We start from the raw sequence: 20,463 nt of genomic DNA on the forward strand, positions 1-20,463 counted from the left end.
TCTCTACGCCTTGGAGGTCCTGGCCTGCCCTGGCACTAGTGTTTTGTCAGAGCTGAATATTAGTGCCAAAAAGGACATCATAACTGATAGGCGCATCCGCCTGTCAACTGAAAATGCTGACAGGCTGCTCTTATAAAAATGAACAAGGGCTGTATTGGCCCAGACTTTTCAACCTCACCGGATGACAGCAGCACAACATAAAGCCAATTCTAATGTTCCTTTTTGCACACATTTACCCCTTCCCATCCAAAGACGGGTATAAGGTTTTTGTTGTCTTGCTACTACAACATAATTTTTACAGGATATACACTGCTCAAAAAAAATCAAGGGAACACTTAAACAACAGAATATAACTCCAAGTAAATCAAACTTCTGTGAAATCAAACTGTCCACTTAGGAAGCAACACTGATTGACAATCAATTTCACATGCTGTTGTGCAAATGGAATAGACAATAGATGGAAATTATTGGCAATTATCAAGACACCCTCAATAAAGGAGTGGTTCTGCAGGTGGGGACCACAGACCACATCTCAGTACCAATGCTTTCTGGCTGATGTTTTGGTCACTTTTGAATGTTGGTTGTGCTTTCACACTCGTGGTAGCATGAGACGGACTCTACAACCCACAGAAGTTGCTCAGGTAGTGCAGCTCATCCAGGATGGCACATAAGTGCGAGCTATGGCAAGAAGGTTTGCTGTATCTGTCAGTGTAGTGTCCAGAAGCTGGAGGCGCTACCAGAAAACAGGCCAGTACACCAGGAGACGTGGAGGGGGCCATAGGAGGGCAACAACCCAGCAGCAGGACCTCTGCCTCCGCCTTTGTGCAAGGAGGAACAGGAGGAGCACTGCCAGAGCCCTGCAAAATTACCTCCAGCAGGCCACAAATGTGCATGTGTCTGTACAAACGGTTAGAAACCGACTCCATGAGGGTGGTATGAGGACCCGACGTCCACAGATGAGGGTTGTGCTCACAGCCCAACACCGTGCATGATGCTTGGCATTTGCCACAGAACACCAGGATTGGCAAAGTCGCCACTGGTGCCCTGTGCTCTTCACACACCCTGTGAAAGCAGGTTCACACTGAGCACATGTGACAGACGTGATAGAGTCTGGAGACGCCGTGGAGAGCAATCTGCTGCCTGCAACATCCTTCAGCATGACGGGTTTGGCAGTGGGTCAGTAATGGTGTGGGGTGGCATTTCTTTGGAGGGCCAGACTGCCCTCCATGTGCTCACCAGAGGTAGCCTGACTGGCATTAGACCCCTTTTAAGACCATATGCTGGTGCGGTTGGCCTGGGTTCCTCCTAATGCACGACAATGCCAGACCTCATGTGGCTGGAGTGTGTCAGCAGTTCCTGCAAGATGAAGGCATTGAAGCTTTGGACTGGCCCACCTGTTCCCCAGACCTGAATCCGATTGAGCACATCTGGGACATCATGTCTCGCTCCATCCACCAACGTCACGTTGCACCACAGACTGTCCAGGAGTTGGCGGATGCTTTAGTCCAGATCTGGGAGGAGATTCCACAGGAGACCATCCGCAACCTCATCAGGAGTATGCCCAGACATTGTAGGGAGGTCATACAGGCAGGTGGAGGCCACACACAATGCTGAGCCTCATTTTGGCTTGTTTTAAGGACATTACATCAAAGTTGTATCAGCCTGTAGTGTGCTTTTCCACTTTAGTTTTGGGGGTGACTCCAAATCCAGGCCTCCATTGGTTAATAAATTTGATTTCCATTGAGGATTTTTGTGTGATTTTGTTGTCAGCACATTTAACTTTGTACAGAACAAAGTATTCAATGAGAATATTTCATTCATTCATATATGGAATGTGTTATTTGAGTGTTCCCTTTATTTTTTTTGAGCAGCGTATATGAAGCCTACCTCTAGAATTCTCTTACATATATACTGTTTATGTAATCCCCCCAGGGCTAATTGTTTTTCAGCCCTTGAACTTACTGCATCGGCTTTACAAGTTTAGGTCTCCCACTCCTAAATGTGTCCCAGTCGTACCTGGCAGTCAATATCTTTGTCTTCTTTGTGTTGACTTCAGGCTTTCCACCCAACAAATGAACAAAACACTCATTCATTGGGTAATTTTTAAACTTGCTGAGAACAGTGACAGTCTGTGCACACAGAAAAATCTAATACCGATAGGTCAACTGTGCTTCCAATGTGCACAGAACAATCTAAACATTGTATTAAATGACCAATAATCAGTGTTCATTTAATGCCTCAGATAAGCCAAAGTAATCTCTCTCCACAATCCTCCCTACTCCTTATCAATTTTAAAGCTCTTCTTTCTATCTTTTCTAACTCTAAGACATCCTTTCTATGAACTAATGCTTAGAACTGAACTGCATATTGCAGAGAAAGGTGCAATCAGGTTTTGTAAAGTGGTAGTGCTGCATCCCTGTCCAAAAAGTCCATGCAGCTTTTAAAACATTTTGCTATCCAGCTGGCCTTCAGAGCAGCTGATTGACATTGCATTGTGTTATCTAGTCTGTGATCTACAAAAACACACAGATATGTCTCTTCAAGTAGCTCTCCAAGATTTTACTCTTTGGCTATGTGCCCACGTAGCGTTTTTGTAGCGTTTTTGCGGTGTACTTACGGCCGTGAAAATGCCGCGAAAACGCTTGTAAAACAGTCTGCCATGCAAAGCAATGTGAATTCGGATGTGCTGTGCACATGATGCGCTAATATGCGCGCCGAATTCGCATTGGTTTGCAAAACGCAGCATGACCATTTCTACCACGATTACGCTGCAGCGTAATCACGGTGCCTGTGGTACCTGGGATGAAGAGGAGACTACAACTCCTCTTTATCCCAGCTACCAAGTGGTGAAAAAAAGAAATAAAAAAGTTAAAAATAAACAAAACCTATATATTCACCTCTCCGGCGGCCCCTGGTCTCCTCCGGTCTGCTCCAGTCTGCTCCCAGCCTCGTCTTCTCTCTCAAGCGTCCCGCAGTGTACTGTCAAGACCTGCGGTGACGTCATTTAGTCACCTGATGGTCACGAGACGGCTTACGTCGGCGGTCAGGTGATGGTCGTGTGACCATCAGCTGATGAAATGACGTCACCGCAGGTCCTGACAGTACACTGCGGGACACTTAAGAGAGAAGATGCGTCCGGGAGCAGACTGGAGCAGACCGGGGGCCGCTGGAGAGGTGAATATACAGTTTTTTTTTATTTTTAACGTTTTAATTCTTTTTATTTTACTATAGATGCTGAATTTAAAGCATCTAAGTTGTTCACACATTATAAATCCATGCCGGTTGCATGGATTTATATTGTGTGATCAACTTGTCAAGCACTTTTCCAAGTGATGCTCAAAATCGCTTGGAAAAGTGCTTGAAAAAACGCATGCAAAAAGGCATGTAAAACGCTTCTCTCTGTCAGAGAAAACGCATGTGAATCTGCTTGAGTTTTTTCTGCCAGAGAGAGGCAAAAACGCTCTGCATCAAATCTGCTACGTGGGCACATAACCATCCTAGGACATAAGATGCATGTAGATTGTTAGTACCCAGATGCATAACTGTACATTTATCCACTCTAGACCTCCACTCTAGACCTCATCTGCCAAGTGCAATCCTCAGTTTGTCAGAGTCAGCTCACACTTTACAAACATCTGCCATAGACTGCACTATACTATGCATTTTGGTGTCTTTCACAAAATAAGAAACAACGCTATTAATAATATTGTCAATATCATTAATATGTACAATGAATAATAGCGAGTGCACTACTGAAGCCGCATCTAATCTAAATGTATACAAACTATTCCACCTTATAAATAATAATCATATTTTTCATATTTTTAGTGGTATCACTGCACAAAAAAATTAAATTTTACAGTTAATTTCAATATGTTGTTTGAGATACACTATTAACGCCTTCGCAACATATGATGTTCTTGTACGTCACACACCATCTCTCTGACTTTGTTGTGGGCTCACTCACCAAGCCCACATCTTTCCCTGCTGATAATGGCTGATTTAATCAGCCATCCTGTGCCTTTAACAGTTGTGGGTGGAGTGGAGCTCTGCCCGCGGCTGTTAACCAGTTGAATCCCACTGTTAATCTCTGATAATGGAATTTAACACATGACAGCAGAGGGTGCGTTGTTCCATGCATTCGTCGGCACGTCCGTGATGTGATCATGAGGTGCTGATGGGTTGCTATGAGTGACGTTCGTCTACTCAAAACCTCCATGATTGTAATGATGATCCTCCTGTGAAAGCCATCATGTAGCTGGCGTTCATAGAAGATTATGATTTCAGTGATGCATAGCAGTACTGATGCACTGCTATGAACAGCACAAACTGTACATTTTGCTGAATCCGTGCAAAGCGAATTTACAAAAAATTGTATTCTCAAAAATACTATTTTTTTTTTATAAAAACGAGTAGAATTCAATTCCATTCAAATAAATTCACTAATCTCTAGTAAAAATCTATCTATATTTATGTTTAAGAATATAAATTGTGAGACTAAGACCATGGCCCCACTATCAGAATTTGGTCAATATTTTTTCTCAGGAGTAGGAGTAAAAACCAGGTGAGGAACAATCAGAGAAAAGGTGTAATAGAAACAAGTCACTAACTCTCCATTTATCACCCACTTCTGGTTTTGACTCCCACTCCTGAGAAAAAATACTGACCGAATACTGACCAAATACTGATACTGCCGTGGCCTAAGAGTTGGTTCATACTGGCATAGAAACAGTGTGTGCTGTCCAACACTGACCAATGCAATTTAATAGGGCTGTTCAGGTAACAGTTCTTCTAGTAATCAATAGTGGTGTAGGTGGCACACCCTTGCTGGATGGCATGACTTTGTATAGGTTGACACACACCTATCCCTTTACAAAATCCCTAGTCCTGGTGTACCTCCTTGTTCTGGAGAAATCCATTCCAAATCTTGGACCTTTCTAATTTTGAGAGCATTTACCACAGCAGGCATGTCTGATGAAGGGTATTTAGCTTAAATGTTATGTTTTGTCTATACTGACTGTGGTGTAATCTATGTATATGAGATATTCTGAATAAACATTGATTACGCATCTCCATGTGCCTTATGATTTGCAGTTCCTTCGTTTTTCACTGCAGAGTATTTTATTAATTGTCTGTGTGAAAATAATTGTAGCATGCACTATTCTCTTCCATATACAGTTGAAACCAGAAGTTTACATACACTATACAAAGACACATATGTATGTTTTTCTCAATATCTGACATGAAATCAGAAAAAAACTTTCCCATTTTAGGCCAATTAGGATAGTTTTTAATATTTGCCAAATACCAGACTAATGAAAGAGAAAGAGAATGTTTTAAGGCATTTTTATTACTTACTGCAAAGTCAAAGGTTTACATACATTTCATTAGTATTTGGTACCATTGCCCTTAAACTGAATGACTTGGATCAAACATTTGGAAAATCCTTCCACAAGTTTCTCACAATAGTTTGTCGGAATTTGGGCCCATTCCTCCTGACAAAACTGGTCAGGTTTGTAGGTTGCCTTGCTCGCACCTGCCTTTTCAGCTTTGCCCACACATTTTCAATAGGATTGAGATCAAGGCTTTGTGATGGCCTCTCCAAAAGATTGACTTTGTTATCCTTAAGCCACTTTGTTACCATTTTGGCAGTATGCTTTGGGTCACTGTTCATTTGGAAGACCCATTTCCGCCCAAGCTTTAACTTCCTGGCTGATGTCTTGAGATGTTGCTTCAGTATCGCCAAATAATCTTATTTTCTCATGATGCCATCTATTTTGTGAAGTGCATCAGTCCCTCCTGCAGCAAAACAACCCCAAAACATGATGCTGCCACCCACCCCCGTGTTTCACAGTTGGGACGGTGTTCTTAGGCTTCCAAACTTCTCCCTTTTTCCTCCAAACATAATGATGGTCATTAATTATGCCCAAAAAGTTAAATTTTAGTTTCATCAGACCACAGGACATGTCTCCAAAAATGAAGGTCTTTGTTCCTGTACATTAATCTGGATTTTTTATGTTTCTTTTGGAGTAATGGCTTCCTCCTGGCTGAGTGGCCTTTCAGCCCATGTTGATACAGTACTCGTTTCACTGTGGATATAGACACAATCTTACCAGCTTCCGCCATCATCTTCACCAGGTCTTTTGCTTTTGTCCTTGGGTTGATATGCTCATGTCGGACAAAAGCACGTTCATCTCTAGGACACAGAACCTCTCTTTTTCATGAGCGGTATGATGGCTGGACATTCCCATCTTGTTTGTACTTGTGTTTAATTGTTTGTGCAGATGAACGAGGCACCTTCAGGTATCTTTAAATCGTACCCAAGGATAAGCCAGACTTGTGCAAGTCCACAACTCTCTTTCTGATATCTTGGCTGATTTCTTTAGACTTTCCTATGATGCTGCACAAAGAAGCAATGTTTCAGGTGTGCATTAAAATACATCCACAGGTGTGTCTCTAATTAACTCAGATGTTGCTAAAAAACAGAAGATTCCAAACACATGACATTATCATATAGGCAGTCCAGAATTGTTTAAAGGCATAGTAATCTTAGTGCATTTAAACTTTTGACTTTGCAGTAAGTAATAAAAATACCTTAAAACATTCTCTCTTATTATTCTGGCATTTGGCAAATATTAAAAATTATGGTAATCCTAATTGACCTAAAACGGGAAAGGTTTATTCTGATTTCATGTCAGATATTGAGAAAAACATGGATATGTGTCTTTTTATATAGTGTATGTAAACTTCTCGCTTCAACAGTATAAGATGAGACTAACCCGTTCAAGTCTATGGCTGCGTAAATTTTTTTTAATCTTATATGAAACATCCTTATTGCATCAGATTTTACTGGATGCATTGCTACCATTAACCTAGAAAACTGTATTTGTACACTTTAAAATGTTGATGGATAATTGCGGATGAAAAATAGATTCCATATAGATATCACACAGAGGGAAAATTCAAACACTCAAATGGCACAAGGATGTCACTAAGGTTGAAAATCATCTGAATTTTCTAGATGAAACCCAAGAAGCACGGCAGCATGGTGGCTCAGTGTTTAGCACTGCAGCCTTGCAGTGCTGGGGTCCTGGGTTCAAATCCCACCAAGGACAACATCTGCAAGGAGTCTGTATGTTCTCCCCATGTTTGCATAGGTTTCCTCTGGGTTCTCCAGTTTCCTCCAACACACCAAAGACATACTGATAGAGAATGTAGATTGTGAGCCCCAGTGATGATAATTTCTGCAAATTGTCTGAATTGTAAAGCTCTACAGAATATGTTGGCGCTAAATAAGAAGATTATTATTATTATAAATGCTCGTCTGACCCAGGACATACTTAGGAAAGGACTCCACTTTTCCGCTTTGGCACTGCAATATTTTCTGCACTGTGCAGAAAATATTGCAGTGCCAAAGCGGAAATAAATATGTATAAAAATCTCTTCAGTACACACAGGAAAATCAAGTAGAGAGCAAAAACACAGGTTTCAGACAAAACTATTTTTAAGTGATGGTAAAATATCTCATAATTCTAAGGGTGAAACTGTACTTCTGTCTTAAACATTTAAAACATTTATATTGAAATAGAATAATTTTGTCCAAAAGACAACATGTCGATGATCAATTTCATCTTCATTAAAATGTTTCAATTAAAGTGTCACTTAATGAAGGTATTTTATAGCTGAAGCAGGTCATTGTTTTATTCTTTTCTTGCGGAATCTGTCGAATTTAATTACTACAGATAGTGTCTTAAAGCCTTCAGCCTAAAGCTAGATTTAGTTTGCTTTATTTGCATGTAATTAGACAAATGTGATAAAGGGCAATGGAACTTGTTAAATGTATCCCCCTCTGTTTCTCTTGGTGATACATCATGGAAAGTCGTCAGACCTGTCATTGTGGCATCACTAAAAGGATGTGGACAACATACCCCATTCAAATTACCGTTCAAATCAATCACCCTCATCAGTCTCCTATCTTTATTTGATGGCTGTGGGACAAATGTTTTGGCTTATGGGTAGGAAATGTTAGCATCTGAAAGAGAACTGACTGAGAAGGTTTCAGTGGGTAACTTTGATAAATTAAGCTTTAGTAAGAAAGAATAGAAAATGTCCTTCTTAAAAATACTTTCTCAACTAAGTTCAATGGCTTAATACTGTGTGTGCACAGTGGACTCTAAAGAAAGCATGTAGCGGCAGAGGCAATGTCTAAAATCGTACTCCATTTTAATCCAAACACAATTATCATTATCAAATACAAAGCAAACATATTTTATCTCTGCATTATCATAAAACCACACTGCTTAAATGTTGCTATCTGCATTGCTTAGCATTGTACTGACAGCCTGCTCGGTCACATTAAACTGCTTATTGCAGCCCTTTCACAGAAGACGCCGGATAACATAAAATGCTACTAAGAGCATTTAAAACACTTGGATTATCTTCATTAACCTATGGGATGTAAGTGTTGACATTACCAAATCTATTATTATACAATGTTAAGAATTTCCTGAACATAGAAATGTAACTTTTATGTAAAATTAACTTTTTTTTCAACTTGGTAACATAAGAGCTTGTTATGGTGAAAGGTTAATTAAATTGCACGAAAAGGTACATTTTTTTCCAATAGATTTTGAGTGCCAGCATATTTGGCAAAGGAACCTGCAAATTGTAGTCACTTAACTGTTTCCCTACTCGCAGAGGTTTGTTGGTGTCTTTGAAAATCACACCTAATGCGAAGGTTGTATGTATTTAGGTCTATTGTTGAAGCTCGCTCTTTGACTGGCTAATGGGAATCAGTGCACAAAAGCTTCAGTTCGTGGTAAACTTAACTAGTAATGCATGGTCAGTATGTCCTTCATATGTAATGAAGGATCATTTCTGATGTCAATGTTGGATGCAAAAAATATATGTTCCATGTAAGGTTTAAATACCTTTATTAGGTACAAGAACCACCTATGTGTTATTAGACCGTGCTGATCTCTTCATCAAGGTGATACAAAATCATTAATTGTGTCATAAACTACAGATGTTCTACACAAAATAGAGCTTGCTCCGTGTAGCTAAGAGTTTTAATGTGTGCACTTGTCTGCACCCCTTAGCCTCTGTTCACATTGAGTTCTTAGGATTGATAGTGTTTTGGTTATTCACATACTACCAATTAGATTCAAAACCCTTTTTAATGCTGCCATAAATAATATCAATACTTCAGAGCATATTTTGTCCTTCTGCATAGTATTAGAGCATTGCCCAGCACTGACATACTGTTAGATATATGACATATAATTTGGCCATCCAAGGTAAAAAAAACAAATATTGTTAGCAATTTTGTTATCATATCCACGAATAAAGAATGTAGGAAGTAAGCGATGCTTACTTCTATCTTCAACTGTCTGTTGAAACGGTTGTATTATTTTTTATTATTTATTAATAAATAATAAAAAGAGGGAGACAACTACCACAGTTGTCTAGTGGGTAAATAGAAGTAAAAAAAATATATAAAGAATATATATAGACCTGCGCTACTATTAAAGTATATAAAGTATATGTACCCAATTCTAGAGAATAGAAGAGGAGATGTAGAACAAACCACTGCAATACTAAGAAGCACCCTGCACTTTATTTAGGACCATCAGGATCTGCCCAAAACTTACCTTTTGTTTTTATAAATAATTTTTTATCTAATTTTTATAATTTTTCTAAATAAATTTGTTTTTTATGCAGCTGACATCTCCTTTTCTATTCTTTAGAATTGGGTACATATACGTTACATATTTTGATACTAGAGCAGGTCTGTATATATTCTTTATATATATTTTTACTTCTAAAGTGAAATAAAATCAGCAAACAGAAATTGTATATTGGCATCACCATGTATTGCACTACATTGTGTATACTATTAGCCAAAATATTATTGTCTACTAATATAAATTGTGGTTGTCACAAAATAGGACACTGTAGCCATGTACAGTACAGACCAAAAGTTTGGGCACACCTTCTCATTTAAAAATGTTTCTGTATTTTCATGACTATGAAAACTGTACATTCACACTGAAGACATCAAAACTATGAATTAACACATGTGGAATTATATACAGTGCCTACAAGTAGTATTCAATCCCCTGCAGATTTAGCTGGTTGACACATGCGGAATTAACTTGGCATTGTGACATTTGTACTGTAGATCAGCCTGGAAGTGGGAAATGCACTGCAGCAAATTTTTTTTTTTTTTTTAAAACGTAAAAAGTTAATTCAGAGTGTCATTTATTATTCAACCCCTCAAACCACAAGAATTCTGTTTGGTCCCCCTAAAGTATTAAGAAGTAGTTCAGGCACCAAGAATAATGAACTTCACATGTGTGGATTAAAGATCTCTTTTGCCAGCCTTTTCTGACTATTTAAGACCCTCCCCAAACTTGTGAACAGCACTCAGACATGGTCAACATGGGAAGGACAAAGGAGCATTCCAAGGCCATCAGAGACAAGATCGTGGAGGGTCACAAGGCTGGCAAGGGGTACAAAACCCTTTCCAAGGAGTTGGGCCTACCTGTCTCCACTGTTGGGAGCATCATCCGTAAGTGGAAGGCTTATGGAACTACTGTTAGCCTTCCACGGCCAGGACAGCCTTTGAAAGTGTACTCCCGTGCCGAGGCCAGGCTTGTCCGAAGAGTCAAGGCTAACCCAAGGACAACAAGGAAGGAGCTCCGGGAAGATCTCATGGCAGTGGGGACATTGGTTTCAGTCAATACCATAAGTAACGTACTCCACCGCAATGGTCTCCGTTCCAGACGAGCCCGTAAGGTACCTTTACTTTCAAAGTGTCATGTCAAGGCTCGTCTACAGTTTGCTCATGATCACTTGGAGGACTCTGAGACAGACTGGTTCAAGGTTCTATGGTCTGATGAGACCAAGATCGAGATCTTTGGTGCCAACCACACACGTGACATTTGGAGACTGGATGGCACTGCATGAATACCATCCCTACAGTCAAGCATGGTGGTGGCAGCATCATGCTGTGGGGCTGTTTCTCTGCCAAGGGGCCTGGCCATCTGGTCCGCATCCATGGGAAGATGGATAGCACGGCCTTCCTGGAGATTTTGGCCAAGAACCTCCGCTCCTCCATCAAGGATCTCAAGATGGGTCGTAATTTCATCTTCCAACAAGACAACGACCCAAAGCACACAGCCAAGAAAACCAAGGCCTGGTTCAATAGGGAAAAAGTCAAGGTGTTGGAGTGGCCTAGTCAGTCTCCTGACCTTGACCCAATTGAAAACTTGTGGAAGGAGCTCAAGAATAAAGTCCACATGAGACACCCAAAGAACCTAGATAACTTGGAGAAGATCTGCATGGAGGAGTGGGCCAAGATAACTCCACAGACCTGTGCCGGCCTGATCAGGTCTTATAAAAGACGATTATTAGCTGTAATTGCAAACAAGGGTTATTCCACAAAATATTAAACATAGGGGTTGTATAATAATTGACCCACACTTTTATGTTTAAAATTTAATAAAATTCAACTGAGCAACATAACTTTTTGGTTTGTAAGATTTATGCTTCTGTTCATAAAACCTACTCTCGTTTGCAGTTTGAAGGCTCTAACTTATTTGCATCTTATCAAACCAGCTAAATCTGCAGGGGGTTGAATACTACTTGTAGGCACTGTAGTTAACAAAAAAGTGTGAAACAACTGAAAATATGTCTTATATTCTAGGTTCTTCAAAGTAGCCACCTTTTGCTTTGATGACTGCTTTGCACACTCTTGGTATTCTCTTGATGTGCTTCAAGAGGTAGTCACTTCACAGGTGTGCCCTGTCAGGTTTAATAAGTGGGATTTCTTGCCTTATAAATGGGGTTGGGACAATCAGTTGTGTTGTGCAGAAGTCTGGTGGATACACAGCTGATAGTCCTACTGAATAGACTGTTAGAATTTGCATTAAGGCAAGAAAAAAGCAGCTAAGTAAAGAAAAACAAGTGGCCACCATTACTTTAAGAAAAGAAGGTCAGTCAGTCTGAAAAATTGGGCAAACTTTGAATGTGTCCCCAAGTGCAGTTGCAAAAACCATCAAGCGCTACAAAGAAACTGGCTCACATGAGGACCGCCCCAGGAAAGGAAGACCAAGAGTCACCTCTGCTTCTGAGGATAAGTTTATCCGAATCACCAGCCTCAGAAATCGCAGGTTAACAGCAGCTCAGATTAGAGACCAGGTCAATGCCACACAGAGTTCTAGCAGCAGACACATCTCTACAACAACTGTTAAGAGGAGACTTTGTGCAGCAGGCCTTCATGGTAAAATAGCTGCTAGGAATCCACTGCTAAGGACAGGCAACAAGCAGAAGAAACTTATTTGGCCTAAAGAACACAAGGAATGGACATTAGACCAGTGGAAATCTGTACTTTTGTCTGATGAGTCCAAATTTGAGATCTTTGATTCCAACCACCGTGTCTTTGTGTGACGCAGAAAAGGTTAACAGATGGACTCTACATGCCTGGTTTCCACCGTGAAGCATGGAGGAGGAGGTGTGATGGTGTGGGGGTGCTTTGCTGGTGACACTGTTGGGGATTTATTCAAAATTGAAGGCAGACTGAACCAGCATGGCTACCACAGCATCTTGCAGCGGCATGCTATTCCATCCGGTTTGCGTTAAGTTGGACCATCATTTTTCAACAGGATAATGACCCCAAGCACAACACCAGGCTGTGTAAGGGCTATTTGACCAAAAGTGAGAGTGATGGGGTGCTACGCCAGATGACCTGGCCTCCACAGTCACCAGACCTGAACCCAATCGAGATGGTTTGGGGTGAGCTGGACCGCAGAGTGAAGGCAAAAGGGCCAACAAGTGCTAAACATCTCTGGCAACTCCTTAAAGATTGTTGGATGACCATTTCCAGTGACTACCTCTTGAAGCTCATCAAGAGAATACCAAGTGTGTGCAAAGCAGTCATCAAAGCAAAAGGTGGCTGCTTTGAATAACCTAGAATATAAGACTTATTTTCAGTTGTTTCACACTTTTTTGTTAAGTATATAATTCCACGTGTGTTAATTCATAGTTTTGATGCCTTCAGTGTGAATGTACAATTTTCATAGTCCTGAAAATACAGAAAAATCTTTAAATGAGAAGGTGTGTCCAAACTTTTGGTCTGTACTGTAGATAGAGGCCTTAGTAATGCAGGTGCTTCTAATTGAAGGCCCCAATAATAAAGACAAAGTGAATCAATGACCTAGTGCACCCCAAATGTCACAAATTAGCAACAGTAGTAGTATACTTCTGTCTCTCTCCAGTTTGAAAAACCTCAAAATTTTACTTTAATATGATGCAAACATATTCAATATTTATTGAGCTTGAATCTAAAGGTATGCACTGATGAGCAAAAGGGTAACAATGTTTTGAACTTTTGACTTTCAGGCTCCCTATCTCACCATCCACTACTGCTTCGAATATGAGACAACCATCATTTTATAGACAATCATCTTGGCTATCTCATACATAAATTTGACTTTCAACTATTTTGCATATGACTAGTTATGCAGATTCATGTCATGTCACTGCATTGTTACTGTTTTGCTCCTAAAAATCTAAATTTACATTTTTATTATTTTGTAAATATTTTGTAAATTCACCTTTGGCTTTCAACACTGCATCACTCCTTCTGGGCATGCTCTCAATCTGATTCAAGCATGTCTTGGTCCAAAATCTGATCCCAGGTCTCTTCTACACATTCCAAAAGTTGGTGCATACTGGTTGACTCACTTAGGTATGTATACAACTTTCTCTTCAACTCTACCTACAAGTGTTCAATTCTGTTGAGGTCTGGGAACTGTGGGGGCCAATCCAGCTCCTCTAATTTATTGTCATTGAACCATTTCTTCGCCAATCTCAATGTATGCTTTGGGTCGCTGTCCTGCTGGAACACTATGTCGTCATTTTCATAATGATAGTGACGCGCCCCCAGAGCCGTGGGGCACTCGGCAGCGGGGCCTCTGGATGCCGGTGGGGGATATCACGGTGGCTGACCCAGTCCATGGCCCAGGGCGGTCAACAAAAAGGGGAATATTTATAGGGGATTTGTAAAGTGTTCGTGACGTCACCTGTGGAATGCGGCTAAAGGGAGCTGCCGCTGCGGAACAGTCCTCTGGAGTTGGTGTTACGGCAGCAGGGATGGTGTGGCTTTCCACAGGTAGAGCTAGCTCCACGGCAGTGTAGGTAGTGTGAGTTGCGCTGGGCGTTGTAGTGCCAGGAGGCAAGAGGGCGCAGATGAGAGAATGGACGGAGGCAGTACGGTGCAGTCATCCGAGTTTTTACTCACAGTTCTTATGACAGTTCCACTGGTGCACTGTACGGGTGCCAGCCTCCCACATCACGCTGCGTTCACCAGGCAGGATTTCAGCTCTTCCTCAGGCAGATTAGGAGCACCTGACGGAAATCCACTTTCTTGTGTTCCTAGCTAGACCGTCTTCACGCTGGGTCTTTCTCCCTCCTGCCCTGCGCTTCCCCACTCTCAATCCCGCTCGGGTGCTCTGAGGTCCCTCCTGTCTTGCTGGAGTTTCCAGACCTGCTTGACCCTCACGGAGATTAGAATGAGACTTCGGCAACTGACTATATAAGCCAGAAGCCTCCGGTTTTTCCAGCCGAGACTTGGAGTTACACGACTGGTCCAGGGGCCGGTCCCCTTCTTGCGGCCTACGATCCCTCTGTCTTCTGACAGATTCGGGGTGTACGGATGCTGTCCCGCACTCGCCGTACCCCCTGGGATCCCTTCTTTAGATCGGAGCCTACTCCTCTGCTCCCTTCTGGGCCTCTAGGACTGGGCCCTACTTTTGGAGCAGAGCTCCAAAAGAGACTCTGCTCCCTGACTGACTTCTCCCTCTTACTAATCTCTCTGTTCTACCACCCTAAGATGGCCTCCCTTTTTATATCTCACTCTATAGTGCTCCCCTAAACTTCTTCCTTCACCCACACCCACTACTGGTTCCCCCTACCTTTGGGTTTCCCCCACTCCAGCCAGGGACAGGGCTCAGCAGGAAAACACATTGCACCTTACCCTTCCAGCCGGCCTGGATTAGTGTAGTGTTGGATGCAGGTGTTGGGGTTCCGGGAAGCACTCTCTCCTTACCTGATCGAAGGAGACACCACACCTCTGGGTGAGGTGCAGCACCTCTGTGGCGACTGAACCCTCAGGGGCGCCACAATAGTACTCGTGTGTATGAAGTAACTTGTCTTGTAGAATACTCACATACAGCTCATCATTGAGACCACCATCGATCCTGGTCAAGTATCCAAGGCCTTTGGCACTGAAACAACCCCATATTATCAGGCTTCCTCCACCAAACGTGACAGTTCCTTCAATTTCTCAATTCTTTAGCCCCTTTTTCTTGCACCCACCAGAGTCTAGACTCCTGACTTTCAGCTCATCACTCTAAATCAACATTTTCCAAACTTCTACTGTTCACTTTTTGTACTTTTTTGCAAACTTACGCCAATGCTTCTTAAGACGATATTGAAGTTGGTTTGTTCATTTTTTTCGGGCCACCAAGCCACACTTGTGTAATGTGCATCGCACAGTGCTTGTATGGATGTCTGTGATCTCACAATAATTTGCATTGTAATAACAAATGCATGAGTTTGCATTGTAATAATAAAGCACCTGAGCCACTTCCAGTGCCGTGTTTTTCGCGCAAGACCCGATTGACCTTAAAATGAGCCAACTGGTTGACTCCGATATTTAGCTTGGACATCCACCTCTTGGCTTTTGAATGAATGGAAAAACTTTATATCGTATTCTTCCAACTGCCATAGCACTAACATGATGCAGTTTAGCAATTTTCTTGGCTCAGAGTCCCCTATCGATGAGATGGATGATGCTGCTTCTCTTTTCCTGTGAAATCTTCTTCATGGCTGCTCCTCAATTCAAACCAGTGACCTTTTGCTTGGGAATCAACCTAATAACAGACTGAGTTATTGGAGAATGTGAGAACAGGTTGTAATTTGTAGTATACAGAAAAAAAACAGTAACAATGCAATGACATGCATTGCAGTGACATGACAAGAATAACTAATTATATGCAAAATAGTTACAAGTTACATATATGTATGAGATAACCAAGATGGTTGTCTATAAAATGCTGGTAGTCTCACAAACAAAGCAGTAGTGGATGGTGAGATATGGAACCTGAAAGTCAAAGGTTCAGCATATTGTGTTACCCTTTTGCTCATCAGTGTCAGTTAAAATGGCTACCCTTTCATGTCATCCATTGAGGAGATAATCTTTTCTAAGTCTTTACTCAACATAGGAAGTTGCCCAACATAGGAAGTTGCCCAAATTTACTAAGTAATATCCAGCCGTAGCTGTGTCTATATCGTGTGTATTCTTACTTTAAGTCATAAGGAAAAATTTGGCATTTTAGAAAATCTTTTGACGTAAATTGTTAAAGTTGTGCATGGAAACTTTTATAATAGAGTTACTTTTTTCTAATGTATACTTTTAAAAATTGTTAGTATTAGTTAAAGACATTCAATTCCTTTTACTGAAGTTGTTGAGATCAATTTTTTTATATCATGTTTTTTTTTAAATTGTATTGCAAATTTATAGATTTTCATTCTACTAACTGTTTTAGTCATATCCAGCATTTCAATTAGCGTCTGTTTTTACTGAAGTTCTTTCACTATATTTATATACTGCAGTTGTACTACAATTGTAATGTAATTTTTTCAACTACAATCTAATATTGCAGCTAGACTTGCTGCATATGTCCATGTGGCTTCTAAACTTTTGCTAATATTTCGTGTTGACATCTTAAAAAACAATCTAGTGAAGAGTTATGACATTTTTATGAAAGAAAGCCAAGGTAGGCGCCACAAAACATAAAATTAGAGTGCCACTATAAACAGTGTAAGAAAACTAAGCAATGTAATATAAAAACTATATACTGTGCAAACAAGGCACATCGAATTATCAAATATATGGAAAATTGTTAAAGTGTATTTAAATGTATAAAAAAATTAGACTATGTAGAAGACACAGATAAAAACATATATACAGCAGGTTATACTACCACTCATGTCAGACGCCACCAATATTTAAATACTATAACCTAGTGTAGCAAGCACATTGTAGCTAATGAGCCAAACAGAGATGAAGGAGAAATTAAACAATTAAGGAGAAACCACCATGAGCTGGAATAACCTAAATAAATATCATGTGGTATAAAAAGCTACCAAATAGTGCAGGTCAGTCAAAAGGAACATGAAGGAAATAAAAACCTCATATGTATTGCTGGGAAAACCAACTTCTTCAGTGGTTGAGTTTTATGACATCTATTTACATAGTATGATGCTACTTCATTTTGAAAGTGCATATCAATGTGCATTTCCACCCGATGAGCTCAGTGCTGGTGGGCATGTGACGCGCCCCTGGGCCTGTGTCGCGCTGCGTTGCGCACGCGGGAGCTTACCCGGAGCCGGATCTGTTTAGGGTTGTAGTCTCGTGGCGGTGACCCGGTCCGTGCCCAGGGAGTCAAACTGGACGGCAGTCTGTTAGCGGTAGAAAATGTTTGATGACTACGCCACCCGTTGAATGCAGCCAGGGGGCTGCTGCTGCAGGGCAGACCGCGGAGGCCGGTGGAAGGATGGTGCAGCGTGATAGTATAACCCCCAACGGGAGGGGTATGGCCTCAGGGCAGCCGACGTGGATGATGGGGGTAGCAGGAACCACTCAGAGACGGTATGGTAGCGTTCAGGGTCTTTACTGGTAACAACGATAGACCCTCCCGGAGTACTTGCTAGCGAACGGGGCCTGGTCAGTCCTTGAGCAGATGGGATCTCCCCTGGCCAGGCGTAGTTGTAGGCCTCCCAATCTGACTGTACTCTTCTGGCTACCTTGCTAGAAGCTGATGTAAGTAGCCCACGTCCCTGAGTGTACCGTGTGGTGCTCACCCGTATGGCCGGTGACTCGGGGCCTTCTAATGGCTTCCGCTCCACGATGGCGGTGCTGGTCCCACGCGTGTGACCGGGCCTTCGGGCTTCTGGGCCAGGGGACCTGAAATCCCCTGCCTGACGGATTCTGCTGCTGGGTAGAAGTTAGTCCCCACAGCCTCGGACTCCGGGTCCGGTAAAGAATCTTCTTAGTCAGGGCGAGCTCTTTAGCTGCCAGCCCCTGACTCCTTGTGACTCTGCTGCTTCCTATGCTGCTCTTGTCTCTACTCTTCCTGGACTCACTAACCCTGCCTCAGCCCCGGGTTTATACAGGGGAAGTTCTTCCCCTCCTAAGGCTGGGCAGGAGGTGTGGCATGCACAGGATCCCTGACCAAAGGACCTCCCACCTGCTCTCAGACGTAATATCTCTATCACTGTGACAACCAGACCCCTGGGGTGTCACACTCCCCCCTAGTGAAATTTAGTACTCCGGGACTAAACACTTTTTAGAAAAATATAACAAGGTATATCAAAGAACAATAAAATACAATAAGGAAACACAATAAGATGGTCACGGATGTCCGCAACCGGGTGCAGTCTTTGAAGAAAAGCAAAGGTGTCCATTTCACCAACACAGGGAGACGTAACCAGGTAGGGGTCTGTCCTACCCCGAGTCCTTAACAGTCTCTAGTCCATCCTGGGTTACGCTCCAACTATATACAAAGGATTCCCGGTAAATCCACCGAAGACTCCTAAAAACAACTAGAAACACAAAATTACACACAAGCAACAATAAACAGGTAAACATTGTAAAACAACTTAAACATTTAGATCCTCCAACGTGCGGGTAACTGGCCTCTAGTGGCCCTAGTGGACCTACGGAGCTGACTGTCTGGCCCTGAACTACAGGGTGTAGGAGCTGTCAAGGGTAAACTGGGCAGCTGTCTACCGGCTCTTTGTCTCACTAGGGGTACGGCAGGCTCACTATAAGCAGAGGGTGGATTCTCCTGTTCCGCTTGGGTGGAGTCTTCTGCCTCCTGGACCGGCTGCTCTTCCAGCTCTACCCGTTGCTCCGTAGGTTCTTGGGATGATGGTTGGAGGAAGGTGAGTACGGGTACCACAACTGCACCATTGACTTGAGTCCAAGACCGAGGGAAGTCCCCGAGCACGGTACTTACCATATCTTCCCTTTCTTCCACGGGTCGATGGTCTTCCTGTTCCTCCTCAGGGTTCCTCAGTTGTTCGGGGCACTTCTTCAGGTGGTCCCGGGATACAATGGCTGTGGTTTCCCCTCCGTCTTTACTGATGGTACAGACCTTCGGGTTCTCGTGGCTTGAGGGCAGTACGGTGTACGGGTCCTTCTCCCACTGGTCGTCCAACTTGTGGAGCCGTCTCTTCCTCTTCAAGACCTGCTCTCCGGGTACCAGGGGAACAGCGGGAGCATACTGGTTGTAAGTCTTCTCTTGTCTTTCCCTAGCCTGACAGAGACTTCGCTCCACGCTCTCCTGTACTTTCCGGTACTGCTGCTGCCTCTCTGTGTCCCAGTCTGTTTCTGGTGAAGTGTCCTCGGGCGTCAGGACTCCCATTTCCAGGTCAACAGGTAACTTACCAGGTCTTGCCCTCATTAGGTAAGCCGGGGTACAGTTGGTGGAACCTACCGGGATGTGGTTGTATAGGTCCACCAGATCGGGCAACTTCTCAGGCCACAGACTGCGTTCTTCCAGGGGCAACGTTTTTAGAAGATCCATTACCACCTGGTTCATTTTCTCACAAAGTCCATTAGTTTGCGGATGGTAGGGTGTCGTCCTTATCTTCCGGCAGCCATACAGATTGCAGAATTCCTGGAAGACCTCCGCTTCAAAGGCAGGTCCCTGGTCCGTCAGCACTTGGTCCGGGTACCCGTGTGGACAGCAAAAGTGCTGCTGGAAGGCTCTAGCTGCTGTTCGAGCCGTTAAGTCCTTGACGGGGACGACAACCAGAAACCGGGAGTAATGATCCACGATGGTTAACGCGTAGACGTAGCCACTTCTGCTGGGGGTCAGTTTTACATGATCCAAGGCTACCAGTTCCAACGGTTGCCGGGTGACGATGGACTGCAGGGGAGTCTTCTGGCTGGCACGGTCCTTCCTTCTCAGATTGCACGGGCCACAGTCTCTGCACCACTTCTCGATGGTTCCCCTCATGCCTACCCAGTGGAACCGCTCGCGCAGCAGGAACTCCAGCTTTTTCCACCCGAAGTGTCCAGCTCCGTCGTGGTATGCCTCCATCACCATGGCTGCGTCTCTTCTTGGCACCACTACTTGCCAGAGTAGTTCATGCGTCCTGGAGTTAACCATTCTGCGGCACAACTTCCCCTTGTAAAGGAACAGTCGACTCTTCTCTGCCCATAGTTGTTTGGCTTCCTCTGGAGCGTCTGATTCCAGGCTAGCCTCCGGGCGAGTCAGCATCTCCTTCACCAGTCGGACGGCAGGGTCGCTGTCTTGCGTTTCCGCCCAGTTGTAGTGAGGTAAGGGGTTCAACGTAGCAGCCTGCTTACTCCTTACCCGGTGGGAATAC

General features: G+C 42.9%; 1 long non-coding RNA gene across 1 annotated transcript in view; it reads left to right on the forward strand.

Annotated features, from left to right (window-relative positions):
• Positions 1-8,322: 8,322 nt before the first annotated feature.
• LOC141264349 (uncharacterized) overlaps positions 8,323-20,463 on the forward strand; it is a 160,684-nt gene continuing 148,543 nt past the window's right edge. Inside the window, exon 1 of the long non-coding RNA XR_012319899.1 lies at positions 8,323-8,457. This is a non-coding gene — a long non-coding RNA (uncharacterized lncRNA). The remainder of the gene's footprint in view (positions 8,458-20,463) is intronic.

This window comes from Phyllobates terribilis, unplaced genomic scaffold, assembly GCF_046119375.1.
Source record: "Phyllobates terribilis strain yellow unplaced genomic scaffold, ASM4611937v1 Scaffold_4__5_contigs__length_816908805, whole genome shotgun sequence".
NCBI lineage: Eukaryota > Metazoa > Chordata > Amphibia > Anura > Dendrobatidae > Phyllobates > Phyllobates terribilis.